Raw genomic sequence first — 17,197 nt, 5'->3', positions numbered from 1 at the left:
CTTGAATACAGTTTGCTATAATATAAAAAAAGATGTTGTGGCTCTAGAAAGAGTGCAGAGAAGAATAATGAAGATAATTGCCGCTCCAAGTCCTCGGAGAGGGGCGGCATACAAATCTAATAAATAATAATAATAATTATAATTATTATTATTATTATTATTATTATTATTATTATTATTATCACTATTATTATTGTTGTTGTTGTTGTTGTTGTTGTTATTATTATTATTATTATTATTATTACTATTATTATGGGGCTGTAGGCTAAAACATATGAAGAACGGTTGCAGGAACTGGGTATGTCTCATTTAATGAAAAGAAAGACTAGGGATGAGATGATAGCAGGGTTGCAAAGAAGTGGGGGGGGGGTCAATCTATTCTCCAAAGCACCTGAAGGTAGAACAAGAAGCAATAGATTGTCTGACAGTTAGAACAATTGATCAGAGGAACGGCTTGCCTCCAGAAGTTGTGGGTACTCCAACTCTAGAGGTTTTTAAGAAGAGATTGGATAACCATATATCTGGAATGGTAAAGCATTTCCCGCCTAAGCAGGGCATTGAACTAGAAGATGTCGAAGATCTCTTCCAAATCTGATACAGGTCACCCGGGCGTTATGAATATAATTGAGCCCAAAATTTATGTTGCTAAGGGAGATTTTTTTTTAAGTTAATTGTTCCCCATTTTATGACACCCAGAGGACTCCAGAGTAGGGGCGGCAAATAAATAAATGGATAGATGGATAGATAAATAGATAGATAGATGGATGGATGGATGGATAGATAGATAGATAGATAGATAGATAGATAGATAGATAGATAGATAGATAGATAGATAGATAGATAGATGATAGATTAGACAGACAGTCAGATAAACAGACAGACAGACAGACAGACAGACAGACAGACAGGCAGGCAGGCAGGCAGGCAGGCAGGCAGACAGACAGACAGGCAGGCAGACAGACGACTTTTCTGGCCACATTTGTTAACCAAATCACTAAATTTGTTTTAATTATCAAAACAGTTGTTAAATGTATCTGGCTTCTCCATTGATTTTGCTCAACAGAAGTTCGCAAAAGATGATCACATGATACCAGGACACTGCAACAGTCATGGGGGGAGGAGAGAAAAGAGGAGAGAAGAAGAGAGAAGAGGAATCTGAACCCAACATTTCTTCAAATCATTTTTAAGTTAGAAAACTGCTTGAAAAATCTGTGAATGCTCTGTTATTAAATTTAGTTCCCCTATTGGCTTAATATGTACAAATTAGGTTAGTCTGTATGAAAAGGGAAACAGAAGCCAACTCTGTTCCCTGCTATCATTTTCCTTTATTCTTCCTACTGATCATAAAAATAACCCGGAGTATACAATGCATTTTCAGAGAAGCAGTACACAGGTGAAGCTTAGAAGTTCCATGTCGGAGGCTCCTATGGTAATTACAGAGATCTACAGAACTAAGAGCACCGGGATATCTTCTCAGTTGCATACCAGAGGACTGATAGCCCATCTGTCCATCACAACTTGAGCCTGCAGAGAAGAGAAATCAAAGACTTGCCGGCAGAAGTGGAGCCTCGATTTCTCATTCAAAATTCCCTCTGAAAAAAAAAGGGGAGAGATCACTTTACAAGACAGAAGCATTTAGACATTACTCATGCTGTGGCCGCAGTTATCCATTTACGAACCCTGCCAGGAAATATTTTCTGTAAGCTTCAGCTGAACATTCAAAATAGTTTGGGCAGGGAAAGGTGGGGTGGTTGGAATCAATGAACTGGTCCACAGAGACTTCTATTTCCTTGAAATTATCTCCCATGTCCCAAAATAGTTACTATTTCTGCTAAGCTACCATCCATACGGTGGTATTAAGCCTGTGCAGAACTTGGATTTGAAGGAAGTGAGGAACAGAATATCTGTCTGCAATTTAAAACAATGGTTTCTTCTCTTGGGATTGGACTGCTGCCTCAAAGTCTTGGAAAATAGCATAAACCTTTCTTAAAACCATCTCAAGGGATTCCAGAAATGCTTTGATGCCTAGTTGGCATTTAACTCTTGTGTGACTTGAAAGGCTAATTTGATTTGATCATGTTTAATTTCGGCAACACCATCAATGGGCAAAAAACAGAAATATACAAAACCCATTCTGAATCAGGCATTTATTTATTCGTTTATTTAATGTTGGTTGGTTGGTTGGTTGGTTGGTTGGTTGGTTGGTTGGTTGGTTGGTTGGTTGATTTGTTCAAATTGTATGCCCTCTCATCTTAAAAACAATCAAACAACATATCCAGTAAACAAAATGCAAAGATCAACAAAAAAAAAATCAATAACCCCTATAAATGCAAAATAAAACCAAAATTTAAAACCTTTGCACAGGCAAAGGCAAGTCATGCATCCATCAATACAACCATTTGGTAGAGTCCAAATTAAACATCTAAGGCAGAGGTGGATTCTTCCCGGTTCAAACCAGTTTGCCTGAACCGATAGTAACCTTCGGGTGACATCATGATAATCGTTGGTGCTGGTCTGTGGGTGCCGCCATTTCTTTTATTTTTTGGAGATTTTTGTTTTTTGAAAAAAAATGGAGGGGGGATTTTTTCCTGTTTTTTTTTCTTCTGTGCATGCACAGAAACCAAGTTTCCAGCACTGCACATGAATCATCTTGGATTTTTTTTGGCACTGCACATGCACCTATGCACAAAGCACATGCAAGTCCACAAGGTGCACTCACGCAGCATGGGAGAAAGTGAACTGGCAGCGAGGTACCGTAAGTTAGAACCCACCCCTGATCTAAGGGATTGCAAATAGGTTTACATGGACTAGAAAGTTTTCCAGGATTTCAGACTTGATTATGATTCTCCTGCAAGAGCATGTGCTACAATCTGCATTTCAAAAGATTTGCATGGCTGGAAAAATCAGAAGGAATGAGATACCATAACACTGAAAAGGAGAAAGGAGGACGAGAAGTGAAAGAGCTAAAGTAAGAAAGGTGTGGGGGGAATGCATTTTACGTGTACATAATCCTGATTTAATTTGGAGAGACAAGTCACAAATTTCACACAAAGCTAACGGCAAGTTAAATGTGATAGCAAAGGAAAAACTTTCAAAGACTGAGATATAGATCCATAATGTTGCAACCTAAGCTGGCAGGTCCTCCAAAGGTTTCTGCCAACTCAAACAAAACCTCAAAAGACTCTTGTCATACATGAAATGCAGAATTACAAAAGGTGAACCTTGTTCCCTTCTAGTATTAGTCGCTCAATGACTTTGGAGGCTATCATTGAGGCATTTTTAGCTGAAATTTCCAAGTAACCTAATGACACCAAGGCCACATTGCTCTCTTGAAATCCCTTTCTTCTTTAGCAACCAATTTGCCATTCACCAATTCTACAATGGCAAATTGTCGAACTTTTTGAATTTAAACATTTGAACTAATTTGAGTTGGGAAAAACTGAGTGGCTCAGAACATTTCCTGTATAAAATATAAATCAGGAAATTATACCCCTCTCTGACAAGTTTGAGGGCCAATGCAGACCAAATGATGAAATTGTTGTGTGTGATTATAAAAGACAGAAGATTGTCTCTCCTGGATCGTGGTGCCATATTGAGGTCAGAGAGGGTAGAAGTGGTTCTTTGATTTCATTTTTGTTCTTTTTATTTCCCAGAGGCGATTGATTTCTCATTGGTTACTCAAAATATTTAGATTTTCATCTTACAGAACTCCTCAAGTGATAGGTGCCAAGAAAATGGCTGCCACTAAAAGGCAGCCTATACAGAAAGTAACGTAGATGGCTTTTAATGAGGATCAGGCTGATTGGCCTTGAGGACAATATACTGAGGAAGAAAGAAGAGGGGACAGGAATTGGACAATATGGTTTTAATACTGACCCTGGCTACCCCAGAAATATTTTAAAAAACGGTAAAATATTTTAAAAACACTAAAGTATTTGGCTCACAAAAAGGCTTACTAAGCACCTAGCAACAAGCCCTTTTGTATTGGAACAATAATAATAAAAACTATCAATAAAACTGCTTTTAATAACCAGTGTTCTATGTATGGTATTTCTTGGACATTTTTTTCACTGACAAAAATAAAGATTTGCACCAACCATGAAGATTCCAAGCGCCTTTGATCATCTTCTCCTTATTAAGGTTGGTCTAATTCTCTCCCTTTCCTCCCCAAAATAACACCTGTAGGTACAAGGGCCTCTGTGTAAGCCTCACAGTAATTTTAGCAAGCATTGGTGAACTGCACTTCATGAAATGTGCATGAAAGACTTACTTATGAAAACAGACATTTTAAACCAAGGTGCTTCTCCGAGCTCCACCACAAGCTCTTTTACTGGAATTCAATAGCTGGCATGTTGCAAATTGAAGTCTGCTTTAGAGGAATGGAAGCATGGCCAAAAAGCTCCAATTAACGTGAATGTTTGGGTATTCCTAAGAATTACATTATTTGGGATATCAGGGTTAGAAATTGGGAAACATGACCAATAATGTTTTCATGGACAATGTGTCATTTAACATTTGTTTTTTTAAGAAACATTTGTGCCATTGTAGTGCCCATTAAAACCAAGTTTTAACATGAAGTATTTTGGGCTAAATGACATGGAAGAATTGACAATGTAACATATTTTTACTGATAATGACAGGGAAATGAGACTAGTATAGACCCTATTTCAAGCTCTTTTGCTCTCTTCAGCTAGCCATACCCTTATCAGGATTTGAACCTGTAGGGTCTGCCTTGCAAGGCGGCAGCTTTAACCTCTAGACCACAGGATCTCCTCCACTCAGTTTTGTTTCAGGGAAGAGCCATATGGGTTGTTGTTGGGCTGTTGTTGTTTTTTTCTAGTGAAATCAAATACCCAAATATGGGAGGGAGCACACAACTTCCTTTTTTGCCTATCAGCCCCTCCAGCGGCCATATACAAAGCAGATAAATTTTTTATAGCTGACAAACTATATTCTATATCTGTAACATATTTTTGTTGATAATGAAAAGGAAGGGAGACTAGTATAAATCTATTTAGAGCTCATTTGCTCTCTTTAGCTATATTTATTTTTTATTTTATTTATTTCATTGCATTTATACGTCACCCCTCTCCGAAGACTCAGGGCGGCTTACGACACATAAAAAAGAAGAACAATACAATTGTCTAAATCCAATTAATTTAAAAGTGTACTAATCTATAAAACCCAGTATTATTAAAAAAAACCAATCATACCCACTCAAACAGCAATCATATGTAACATTCATCAGCCAGGGGGCTAGAATCTAATCACCCCAAGCCTTGCAGCATAAATGAGTCTTAAGACTCTTGTGGAAGACGAGGAGGTTGAGGATAGAACAAATCTGTGGGGAGAGCTGATTCCAGAGGGATGGAGCCCCCTCAGAGAAGGCTCTTACTAGGCCTTGCCAAGCAACATTGTCTAGTTGATGGGATCTGGAGAAGGCCGATTCTGTGGGACCTCACTGGTCACTAGAATTCATGCGGTAGAAGGTGGTCCCTTAGGTAATCTGACCCAATGCCATATATACACACACGTACGGACATACATACATACATACATACATACATACATACATATATACATACATACATATTTGGATAAGGACCTTTCCCCCCCCCCTTTCTAGTTTTAAGGGTTTTTTAATTTTATTTTTGGGGATTATTTTTCAATCATCATGTCAGTTTGGTGAAAAGCCATGGGGAAAAATATGGATTATTGCTGTGGAGATAGAGGAATTTTGCAAAGGGCCTTGTGATCATATGGTGTAGACTTTTCCAAATGGTCTTCTTCCACTTGGGTTGGGACTGTAGCTCCCGTGAATCTGGAGAATTGTAGTTCCAATTCAAAAAGAAGGTGTCACTTTAGGAAAGCCTGCTTAAGCCTATTACGTTTGAGACATGCAACAGAGGGTCTTGCTGCTTCATCACTGATGGATGTTCATCCTAAACTTAAATCTTCTGTAGTGAAAGAGAAGATGCTGTCCTCTGTTTCACCAGAAACTTATATTTTTCTTTAGCTGAAATCTGTTTTTTTATGTCCCTCACCCTTCCACCACTGATTCATCCAAACGGTGGACTTCTATGGTCTTTCCATTTATAACTGATGTTCTTTCAGTTAGAAATTAGGAAATCATGACACATTCTATGTTTGTAACTTCCAGCTTTTAGCCTTCAGATTTGGAAGAAAATAGTGCAACTTGGTAAAGTAAACAAACCTTGCCAATTGGGCAAGTTTGCTAATATTTTTTGACCAGGTTTTGCCTGGTCAACACAGTCCTGTGCTCAGGTTGTTAACCTCTGCTTACCTTGAGCCAAGAAATGGTGGCATTGGTCATTCTCAGAATGTTTTAGTGGAACATTAGTGCATAGAGTTTTGAAATAATATAGGGCATATTCTCTGCAAGGAGCGCACAATTTGATTATTTCATTGTTTCTGTAAGTCCTAGAATAAATGCACAATACAAACTACCATGCTGATACTGAAGAACAAACACTGCTGCTATGTATAAGTTGTTTTTCAATTGCTTTGCTGCAAAATATTATTTTTAATAAAATGAAATACTTGGAAGTATAGCTTGTTTATAAGGAAAGGTTGTTAAAATCTATATTATTTCATAATTTCTGTTGTCTAGATTTAGAATAGAAGTTCTTGTTATAACTGGGTGATGTGAAGAACTTTGTAAGGATATCTGTATGGAATCTTTCCAATTCAAACTTTATAGAGTAGAATCAGAAAGTGCTCATCTGCCAAAACTCAGTTGGAGTTCAAAAATCAAATAAAGACAAAAATGCTGCTGAGTTTTAGATATATTTCAGACGAGCTCTCAGTTCAAAGAAAGCAAAACTAGCAGGCAGTAAGAGGGAAAACCCTACATTCATATGATCTTCTCAAAAGTATTCAGTCAACTTTTCTTATTGTATGGTGAATGTTGAAAAGGATATTATTAGATGTGACAGATTGCAAGAATTTAACTTTTCAATGCTTGTATTGTATTACTCTGGTAGCATTTACAAATGAAGATGAAGCAAGTCTGGAAAATGAACAGCTTCTTGTGAAAACAGCAACTAATATACTTATTATTATCTGTTAAACTACTGAAGTTTGCAGATGATACAACAGTGATCGGACTCATTCGAGACAATGATGAATCCGCATACAGACAGTTGAAGTTGAACAACTATCCTTGTGGTGTGACCAGAACAATCTAGAACTGAACACACTCAAAACCGTAGAAATGGTGGTAGACTTTAAGAGAAACCCTTCCACCCTTCCACCTCTCACAATACTAGACAACACAGTATCAACAGTAGAGACCTTCAAATTTCTAGGTTCTATCATATCTCAAGACCTAAAATGGTCACCTAACATCAAAAACATCATCAAAAAAGCACAACAAAGAATGTTCTTTCTGCGCCAGCTCAGGAAGCTCAAACTGCCCAAAGAGCTGCTGATTCAGTTCTACAGAGGAATCATTGAGTCTGCCATCTGCACCTCTATAACTGTCTGGTTTGGTGCTGCAACCCAACAGGACCGACACAGACTTCAGAGGACAATCAGAATTGCAGAAAAAACAATTGCTGCCAATCTGCCTTCCATTGAGGACCTGTATACTGCACGAGTCAAAAAGAGGGCAGGTAAAATATTTACTGACCCCTCACATCCTGGACACAAATTGTTTCAACTCCTACCCTCAAAACGTCGCTACAGAGCACTGCACACCAAGACAACTAGACACGAAAACAGTTTTTTCCCGAACGCCATCACTCTACTAAACAAATAATTCCCTCAACACTGTCAGACTTTCTACTAAATCTGCACTTCTATTCTCCTAGTTTTTCTCATCATTCCTATCACCCATTTCCTCCCATGTTGACTGTATGACTGTAACTTGTTGCGTATACCCTAAGATTTTTATTAATATTGCTTCTTCATTGCTTATTTGACCCCTATGACAATCATTAAGTGTTGTACCACGTGATTCTTGACAAATGTATATTTTATTTTATGTACGTTGAGAGCATATGCACCAAGACAAATTCCTTGTGTGTCCAATCACACTTGGCCAATAAAAATTCTATTCTATTCTATTCTTATATACTTTCGATGTTAGTGATCAAATACAAAGAATTATGGCTGCATTTGGTGTCAAATTATTAAATATGCAAATTTATATATTTCAAATGTTTTATGCTTCTTCAAACTTCATAAAAGAAGCAAAACTGCTCAATACCCTAAACTCAGTAAAATAGAATAATCCAAATAGCATCTTTGTTATAATTTACTTTCAAATCCTGAGAGTGATACAAGTGCCTAAAATCTGAGTAGATATGAAAGATCTAAAAAAAAAAGGCATTTCTTCCCATTTCCCTTACAGCATAACTGTGATTATAAATTTCTCTCTTATTCCATGATTACACAAAAAAACCCTCACTTTTGCCTATTATCCCCCCAAAAATTTAATCATCAAAACTATTAGCCAAAAGTGCATTTGTTTCTGTTTCGTGCAAAAAATCTATCGGGGGATTCTACTCAGCCAGAAATGGAAATATTATCCTTTTTCTTTGATCAAAGGTATAAATTAAGGCATCTTTGGAACTTCTATTATTATTTGTCCATTGTTGGTAGTTTTCTCTTTTGTGCCTATAATACTCTCACTACAGCTGTTATATATAAAACAAAGTTCTATTAATTCTTTCTAATTGTTTATCCATTAGTCACAAAAGAAAACTGTTTAGTGCTACCCCTAACCTTTGATATCTTCTGAATAAATTAATATATTTTTTTCCTCTTTTTCTTTTCTTTTTCTTTTCTTTTTTCTTTTTTGGCTTTCTTACATGTTTCCAAACATGTTGTTCAGATTTCCAGGGATGACTCAAAATACCTTTATACATTCTAGACAATTTATCTGTTGAGAAATATCAATGATATTTCATTTTATAAAAATTCTCTTCAAAGTTAGAACATAATATAAATTTCAATCCTTTCAACAACATATTTTCCCGTTGATCCATTTATATATTATAGCCAAAAGGTTTAGCCCATTTGATCATACATTCTTTCATACACTTGATCTTCTTCAGTCTCACATTTCAGCAAATGTTTATGCATTTTAGCAATAATATGTTTGTCATTAATACATAATTCTATTTCAAACTCAATTTTACTTTATTCAAAACCACCAAAATCTCTTTAAACACTCGTTTGTAGGAAAAGTATATCCTTCTGTTGTCAAAGCTTCTCTTGTTTTCATTTTGCAATCAAGTGAAAGAATTTTAAAATGTAGTTGGAAAACTTTCTTTTTCGGTCTTATTCCTTTTAAGCAAACTACAATTATGGCAAAGGTGGTTAAAATCAGAATATTACTATAAAGTTTGTTTTTAAATTATTCATTCAATGATGATTCAGAAATACCCTTTGAGGGTAAATCAGAGGAATAAGGCATAACCACAGATTAAATACATGTAAAGTTCAAAATTAGCTGAAAGAAGATGGCAACTTGCTTTATATAATGGGTTAGATCCAGATTTAGTTAAACTTAGAATAGACTCAATCAAATCAATGAAATTTAACTGAGAATTAGTCATGACTTTAGTCATGAAATTGATCATAGTTAATTTCAGCTGCCTTGTTAAAAATAAACATATCCCAATTCCAATTTCAATACTAATTCTATTATTTCTATTTATTTTTGACAATTATTTCTAATAAAGAAATAAAGAAAACACTATTTGCTTGCATGTAGCTCTCTTCTCTTGACTGACTCAGTGTCTTCCCATCAGTTTCATGATAATTCAGCTCTCCTTCCTTCCTTCCTTCCTTCCTTCCTTTCCCTTCTTTTCCTTTCCTTCTTTCCTTCCTAGAACAACCACATAGGGATTTCACTATGTCCACAAAAAGAAGAAACTACAAGCTTAGCGATTCTATAGATTGAAGGTGCCATGGTGATTGATTCTTGACTATAAATGGATGCAAGTTTGTAGGTTTCTTACAAGTTTATGAAAGAGGTTTGACATTGACTTCTTTGAGTGTATTTTCCAGTTTCCCACTTCCGCCAAAAGCCCTGATATCTTCCAATGAACTCCCATTCAAGTGTCAATCAGGTCTAATCTTATTCAGCTTCTGAGTCCAGACAAAGTGGTTCATATCTCAGAGGTGCTTTTCCAAAGAGAACTGGGTTTTGGAATAGTACCTTTGGGGCAACCATGATCTGGATGACTGACAACTTCGATTGACAAGTGGATCATATCTTGCAACATACTAATTAGTCATAATACCAATGACTAATTTTTAAAATGCAATTCATTTTTATATAGAATGGTCACCATCCAGTCAGAAAGAATGGAGGTTTAAATATTCATGCTAATGGAAATGGATTTAATAAAATAAAATAAATAAAAAACCAGAAGCATTTTTGTTAGGCATAATTGATCAAAAGATGGGGAAAAAACAGTACTATATAACATTGCATATATTAACGGCAGCCAGAATTACAATTGCACAATATTGGAAACAAAAAGAACTGCCAGATGATTATACACTAATAAAGAAAATTATGGATTGTGCAGAAGCAGATATATTGACATTTAAAATAAACAATAAAGAAGACTCAGAGTACAGTATTAGAAAACTTGGAATATATTTTATGAGTAGTTAGAAACAAGATAAGAACAAAATTAATATATAGTTATGGACTAAATATAAAATAAAAAGGATAAAGTTACTTAGCTAATAACATTTTAAAGATAAATTATGAATCATTTGATTTCTACCAATCAAGATATTGTAATACTGATTGATTTAAGCCAATTGAAAGCAAAACAAACATGTATATAAATCAAATAACCGAAATTATTTTTTTCTTTCAATATCACCATCTGTAGTAGTCATAAAAAGGACTAAGTAGATGTTGTGTTTAATGGATGTGAACAATTTAATTGAATACGTATTCTTTTTTCTTTTTTTCATGTGTGTATATATAATTGTTTGTCTTAATTGTTTATATGTTTTGTTTTTAAAGTATATATTTGTTGTGATTCAGTCTGAGGCTCCTCAGGGAACGGCTGGAACTCTGCTGGCTCCATGCTCAGAGGGGGAGGACGAGGAACAGGAGGAGGAGGAGGACCAGGCAGACGGGGAAGAGGAATGTCAGGACGAGGAGGAGGGGGAACAGCTGAGACCCCCGGGGGGAGCTCTCCCCAGCGAGTAGCCTGAAGTCATTAGATGAGAATGCACAAGCCATCATAGATATGAGGCAGAGAAGGGCAGCACAAAGAAGGGGACAATTAGCCAGGTATTTCCATCCCTAATAGGCAACAGCTGGGTTTGGGGGTGGTTCTCCTCAGAAAGGTTGAAAAGGCAGGCCCGCCCTTCCTGTATTGTGGAGAGTTATCTTTTGGGAGTCCTGTGACCTTGCTTCGATCCTTGGCGTCTCTGATTCTGGCTTGTGGCCTCGAAGGCTGAAAACTTGGGGGAGGCGTGGGTTTTATTATCTACAGTGGTGTGTGTGCCAGCAAGAAGCATGTTGTATTGTCTGGCCGTCGTGACTCTTCTGTGAAGCTTCATAGCATTCCAGTTTGTAAGAACAGTTTTTGTTATCTGTGTTTGTTTTCAAAGATATAAAATGACTTTGCTTTTTACCAGCGTGTCTGGATACTCTTTTTAGTTGGTGTTGACGTCTGGGGGAACCCAGAGAGAACAATATTTCAATAAAAATTATTTAAGAAAAAAAAAAGGAAATGGAGTTATACATAGCCAACATCACCACCTTCCAAACATTTTAGAATCCTAGCTGTTGTAAGGTTGCTTGGAATGAACCAATCTGTTCTCTTGATAGCTGACCAGAATCAACCACAGCTGGTGACCCTTTCCTCTACCTCCATCTTTTGTTTAGCCATATTTGCTTACAGCAGTGCTTCTCAATTATTTTCTGTTATGGCCCGCTCCCCATGAAGAAGTAAACATTTTGCGTGTCCCTCCACTCTCCAATCTGGGCCCCAATGGAATTTTAGTATTAATATTTATTATTTTACTTATTATAAGCTGCAAGCAAACTATTGGTTGGGAAGGCTGCTCTACCCACTTACCTGTGAGTAAGTCCCACTGAACTCAGTAGAGCCTGTTTTTGGTTAGACAGGCATAGGCTACCATAGTCGCCGGCCTGGCCCATAAGCACCATTTCTGCTGGGAACTCACAGCAAATGGCATGTGGAAGAAGGCGTTAGGATGCTGTTTGAAGCTTTCACCCAGCTACAGCTTCATCCTCCTTGTCCAGCAGCAGGTTCGCTATGCCATTCATGGCTACCACGGCGCCCACCGAAAACAAGAGCCCATGCAGCTGCCCTGCCCCGCCTGGCTGCCTTCTCTTCCAGGCTCAGAGCAGTGTGCAACTGGGAAAACATTCCCTGTCCAGGGAAATCAGGAGCCGGAGTTACGCAGCAGGTAGATCTGTAGGTCAGCGGTTCAAATCTCATGACCAGTTCAAGGTTGACTCAGCCTTCCATCCTTCCAAGGTGGGTAAAATGAGGACCCGGATTGTGGGGGCAATATGCTGGCTCTGTTAAAAAGTGCTATTGCTAACATGTTGTAAACCGCCCTGAGTCTAAGGAGAAGGGCGGCATAAAAATCAAATAAATAAATAAATAAATCGAGCGAGAGGGACCACTCATATTCCCTTGGGTCACATGCGCCACCCCTAGCATCACTCCAGGCCACCCCACGGGAGCACACCTTACTATTTTAGAAGCGCTGATTTATAGCAAGGAATAATAATAAGTGATACATCTAGAAAATCTTATAATCTATAATAGAGTCACAGCTGAAGTGACAAAGGTTGATCCACAGTTTATCTCCTTAGTTTTGCGTAATTCAAGTTTTGCTGTTTAAGTTTTTCTATAACTGAGCTAGAAAAAAACTAGCTTAGGTGTCTTATTGGTGATCCACTTGTTGGGGAATTACAGCACAGAAGAGGGGTACTAGGCTGCTTTGAAAGGGTAGTGAAGCTCAAGGTGAAAATGCTGCAAGAGTTAACTTTGTGTTAAATTATTCTTATGGAAATCAGAAAGTTAAGATAACTTAAGTATCTCCCACGATCAAAAACTATGATTAAGGTTTCAAAAATAATGGGCATGACGTTTTCTAAAATATGAGCAATTTTTAGTTTTTAATCGTGGAAGCATCAGAAAGTCTCTCATTCTCCTGGGATTCAGAAAGCTTTTAAGACCTGGCTTTGTTCCCAGACCTAAGGTTAATTTGTTTGTGGGGCCCTTGTTGTCTTTAAATTGTTAGGAGTCTTTTCATTTCAGTGTGAAACATGTCTTCCGTGTTTATAATTGTTTTTACTCTGTTTTTTTTTTAAAAAAATTGTAACCTCTCAACAATCTAATGGAGAGAATGACCATAACCAAATAATTTCTTCTTCTTTTTGTCATCATCATCATGCTGTAGTTTCTCTTCCCCTGCTTAAGGAATTTATATAAATATGTATGTATATATATATATATATATTTATGTACATGTTTAAATGTTATACAAGAAATGATAGACATCATGATCTCTGAAACTTTTTAAAAAATTGATTATACTACGCTTTTGTTAGCTCCCCTGCTAACATCATCATATAATTTCTTCTATAACTAAACATGGAACTCACATTTTTAGGACAATTCTTAAAGTTTATATGTATACGTATTGTCTGTCCCCATTGATAATCCCAATTTCCTCATGTCCATCTGGAAAAGAAAATTCTCATTTCCCACACAGGAAAGAATGACCGCATTCATGGAGAAAAATATCCAAGCACTGAAAAATGAAAATCCACCAAATCAAATACTCTATACCAGTGTTTGCCAACCTTGGCAACTTGAAGATATTTGGACTTCAACTCCCAGAATTCCCCAGCCAGTGAATGCTGGCTGGGGAATTCTGGGAGTTGAAGTCCAAATATGCTCTATACCACTCCACCACCACCTGTTCCACCACCACCTGTTTATACTCCACCAAGACCACCTCAACCACTACCTCTACCACAAAGACCTACCAACCCAACTACTGATATTCTCACCCTCATCAAAGATTCCATGAAGCGCGAACAAAAACGTCAGAATGCAATACTCTTTGGACTTCTGCTTTAACAAAAATTCAAAACATCATCAGCCACCAGAATACACAAAATAAATTGTCCCTGCATGTTGTGATTCAGCCTGAGGCTGCTCAGGGACCAGCTGTGTCTGCTGGCACCATGCCCGGAGGAGGATGACAGCGCAGAGGAGGGGCTGAACAGTCAGACGGGGGAGAGGAGAGTCAGGAATGGGATGAAGGAGAACAGCATGAGAGCCCCGGGGGGGGGGGGGGCTCTCCCCAGCCAGTAGCTTGGAGTCATTAGGTGATGACGCACAAGCTGTCATTGACTTGAGACAGAGACATTCAGAGCAACGAAAGGAGCAGTTAAAGAAATATTTCCACCATTGAATTAGAAACAGCTGGGTTTGGGTGTGGTCCTCATCAGCAGGGTTTAAAAGGCAGGCAAGGCCTTGAAGCCATATGGAGTGTTATCAATTGGAGTTGCGGTGACCTGTTTTGATTCTCAGCATCTCTGATCTTGGCTTATGGCCTCACAATCTGGAAGACTCGTGGGAGGCGTCTGTTTGCTATCTACAGCTTCGTCTTGGCAGCAAGAATCTGGTATTGCTTCATGGACTGGTCCCTTCGTGTATATATTTGAAGTTCCAGCATTTTTCCTGTTTGTAAGGACATTTTCTGTTACCTGTGTTTTCCTTGAATTATATAAACTGCTTTTGCCTTTTACCAGTGTGTCTGGCTTCTCTTTTTGGGTTGGTATTGGCTTCTGGAGTGACCCAGACAGAACAGTATAACACTCCACCAACCACCAGACACCTGGTTCACAGTTTTTGGGGGTGGTTTGCTTGTTTTTACTTCCTGCTCCCTGCTGCTTGTTCCTTGTTTGGCATTTTTGCTTTTTGGGTTCCTGTTTTTGCCTTCCACCATGGCAGTTTCTGCAGCTGACATGCAGGCTGTGTTTGATGAATTGCACAGGGACATTGCACAGTTGACCCAGATGGTCCTGGTGTTACAACGCCAGGTGGAGGTTTTGTCCCACCAGCCGGCCCCACCTCAGGCACCACCCATGGTACCTCCTCCAGCGCCTTTGCCGAGGAGGAAATGTTTCGTGGCGATGCCAGGGAAGTTCTGGGGGGACCGGCGGCTGTTTTCTGCATTCTTGAGCCAAGTGCAGCTGTTCATAAACGCCCAGATGGTGCACTTTCCTGGAGATGACCACAAGGTGGCATTTCTTTGTAGCTTGTTGGCTGGCCCTGCAGCGTCGTGGGTGGCACCTTACCTGCTCGAGATGACCCTCTACTCCAGAACTTTGCTGCTTTCTGTGACCAGCTGCGTCACCAATTCGAGGACCCGGTGCAAGAGCAGACGGCCATGTGGGCGCTGAAGCAACTGTGCCAGGGTTCGCGCCCCCTGGCGGACTACATGGCGGACTTTCGGTCCCTGGCTGGGCAGGTCCAATGGAATGAGGCTGCCCTGCTCGAGGCCTTTCAGGATGGATTATCAGACACTATGTTGGATGAGCTGGTGCATGAGGTGCTGCCCGGCACTCTGGACGCTTTGGAGCGGCATTGCCTGGCAATAGAGGCCAGGCTGTTGGCCAGGGAAGTCCGTCGAGCGGGACAGTCCAACCCCCGTGCTTCAGGCGTCCCGCCGACACCTGTTCCACGGCGGGGGTTGTCTACCGTAGGAACCCCGACTCCGGCCCCTGCGCCCCGACGTTTTCAACCAGCGCTGTCTCCATGCCTGATGGATCGTGTTTCCGCCGGGAAGACGATGGACGTGAGTTATGCCCGACCCCGCCAGACCTCGGAGGAACGGGGGCATCGGCGGGCGTCCGGGTTGTGTTTCTATTGCGGGGCCCCGGGACATTTTGCTGTGGTTTGTCCCCACAAAAGGCGGAGCACGGTGGCTGCCGCCGTTCCCGTATCCCCCAGCTCTCTCGTGCTTCCAGTGGCTTCCCCCGTACAGTTCCAGGAGACAACCCCTTGTGTCCCTGTCCCTGTCATGGACTCTTCGATGGCGGGTCCTTCGTCCGGACGTCCTTGGTCGCCGGAGCAGTCGGGAAACGAGGGGGACCCGGCTTGGTGGCAACACTAGGTCGGGCGGGGATCCCACTTTCTCCTGCCTCTGCGGCTACAGACCCCGGACCGTTTTGACACTTGACACTCTCTGTGACCCTGCATATTGCCCAACGGACTCGGACCTATCCTGCGTTGGCCCTCGTGGATTCGGGGGCGACGACGAATTTCCTGGACGAATCCTTTGCCCAACGCCATTCCTTGCCCCTTTGTCCTGTCATCCCGCCGTTAACTGTTGAGACCATTGATGGGCAGGTGTTGCTGGCTGGTCCCATCCGTTTCCAGACCCTGCCGGTGCGGATGTGCATCGGAACTCATGAGGAGGCCCTGCAGTTTTATGTCTCCAAGGGGCTTCATTTTCCCCTCGTGCTGGGGTTGTCGTGGCTGCGTGCGCATGACCCACATGTGGTGTGGTCCCAGAACCTTGTAACCTTCTCCAGTTTGCAGTGTGTGGACCACCAACCGACATGTGTGCGCAGCCCACGGCCCAGTTGTTCCCGGGATCCAGTTACCTCGTTGCCTCGCGGAGTTCGCCGATGTTTTCAACGAGAAGGAGGCGGATGGGCTACCACCACATAGGTCGTACGACTGCGCCATAGACCTGATCCCTGACGCCAAGCTCCCAGCTGGTCGTTTGTACTCCATGTCAGAGCCGGAGCTTGTGGCTCTCAAGGAGTTTATTGAGAAGAATCTGGCCAAGGGTTTTATTCGGCCGTCCAAGTCCCCCTTGTCTGCCCCTGTCCTGTTCGTGAAGAAGAAAACGGGCGATCTTCGGCTCTGCTTTGACTATCGGCGCCTTAACGCCATCACGGTACGTAATAGGTACCCCTTGCCCTTGATCCCTGAACTCATGGACCGGTTGCGGACGACAACGGTGTTCACGAAAATTGATTTGCGCAGTGCGTACAATTTGGTTCGGATGCGGGCCGGGGATGAGTGGAAGACAGCGTTCGGCACTCGTTACGGTCACTTTGAATACACCGTGATGCCCTTTGGTCTCTTTTTTTTTTCCAATTTTTTTATTAATTTTCATAAAATAGACA

At 40.3% G+C, this 17,197-nt stretch overlaps 1 long non-coding RNA gene across 1 annotated transcript in view; it reads right to left on the bottom strand.

Moving 5' to 3' along the window:
• Nucleotides 1-1,422: 1,422 nt before the first annotated feature.
• LOC139168389 (uncharacterized) overlaps nucleotides 1,423-17,197 on the bottom strand; it is a 42,677-nt gene continuing 26,902 nt past the window's right edge. The window contains exon 3 of the long non-coding RNA XR_011559283.1: nucleotides 1,423-1,592. This is a non-coding gene — a long non-coding RNA (uncharacterized lncRNA). The remainder of the gene's footprint in view (nucleotides 1,593-17,197) is intronic.

This window comes from Erythrolamprus reginae, chromosome 5 (genome assembly GCF_031021105.1).
Source record: "Erythrolamprus reginae isolate rEryReg1 chromosome 5, rEryReg1.hap1, whole genome shotgun sequence".
Classification (NCBI taxonomy): Eukaryota; Metazoa; Chordata; class Lepidosauria; order Squamata; family Dipsadidae; genus Erythrolamprus; species Erythrolamprus reginae.
Note: the sequence above shows the minus strand (reverse complement) of the source record. Positions and strands in the feature narration are given on the sequence as shown.